The following is a 1,465-nucleotide window of genomic DNA, read 5'->3' as shown; positions in this document are numbered from 1 at the left end:
CGGCCAGCCCCGCCTCCAGCTTGCCAGGCGCCTCTCCGCGGGTAAACTACATTACCCAGGGTGCCGCACAGAGCCCGCCGGGAGCAACCTGCGGCTACCTGCCGCGCGGTGCACCCTGGTACTTGTAGTCCGTAGCGCCCTGCTGGCGGAGACTCCATTTCCCTGCCCCTTCCCCTGCCCGGCGCTGCCTATGGCCGCCACCTGAGGGCCTCGTAGGCCGCTGCCTCGCTCCCCCCAGCACAGGAGGTGTAGCTGGTGCAGCACTGAGTTTTTGCCCATTAACTACTACTGACAGTTAAAAACACCCACGGTGTATTTTATAACACTGACTGGGTTGCGCTCAAGTTGTTGTTTCCCCCCCCCCCTTTTTTTTTTTTTTTTTAAAATTGTCTTAAACCTGTGACAAAGATGCTGGTTCAGGAGGGCACAAAATAATCTGAACTATAAAATTCCAGTTAACCCCAGCCAATGTTTCTCCTGGTGTATGTTTGCCTGCCTTCACAACTAAATGTCCTACGGTGCTTGTCCCAAACAACTACAGAGTGTAGTTCTAGGTGCCACTGGTTCCTGTGAATCATCTTGTTAGTTCTGTGGTTTTGCAATTAAAGTTTGCTTTCTTTCTGGCTTAATAGACAAACCCACACTGTAAAGACTTCCACAAATAAATTGGGAAACTGCCTAAGCTATTCAAGGAAGTAAGACTCATTAATATCAGAACAAAGCTAAAAGAAAAAATAAAAGGGGTTTTCCCCTCAAACATTTATTTTTAAAGCATTGAAGAACATTAGAAAGACAATCATATAAAACTTTGAAACTACAGCTTGCACCTGTCCAACAAATATATTACAGCATACCTGGAAATTCCAGGTACTGTAGGCATAAAAGAGAGATTTGAGATAAATATGAAACAAAATTGAATCAAATAAAAACAAGTTGGTCTTGGCTTTTGCTGTTGAGCAGGTTAATGTGGGAAGAGGAAGCATGCTGTGGAGGAACCTGCAGCTTGGCAGGTGTAATTTGGAGAGCCGCCCTTCCATACACAATACTGGAAGCAACCTGAAGAACTTTACTACTCAGAGAGCGCCACCACCAGAGGTGAACGAGAAGGAGCAAGGCACTTAGGAAATTTAAGTGACTAGTTTAGAAACGCCTCAGCTGAACTGCCAAATGGAGCTGAGAGGAGCTACCAGGACAGCAGACAGACCCTGCTGTCCCTTTGCTAGAGGCCAGGACACCTTCACAGCCACCCAGTGGTGCCCAGCAGGGGGGGCCCGGCTCCCGCAGCTCTGCCAGGTACCGCACCAGGAGGCTGCCTGGCTGCAGAACAGCAGCGGCTACTCTCATTTTCCTGCCTGCAGATGTTTCCCATGATAAAGGGAATGCAGATTATTAAAAGCCTGCGCGGCGACTTAGCCCATAAAATGTGGAATTTCTGTTTCAAATAGAAGAGATTAAATGGTCTTTG

The sequence above is a fragment of the Anas acuta genome, chromosome 5 (assembly GCF_963932015.1).
Source record: "Anas acuta chromosome 5, bAnaAcu1.1, whole genome shotgun sequence".
Lineage (NCBI taxonomy): Eukaryota > Metazoa > Chordata > Aves > Anseriformes > Anatidae > Anas > Anas acuta.
This window is presented reverse-complemented; position numbering follows the sequence as displayed.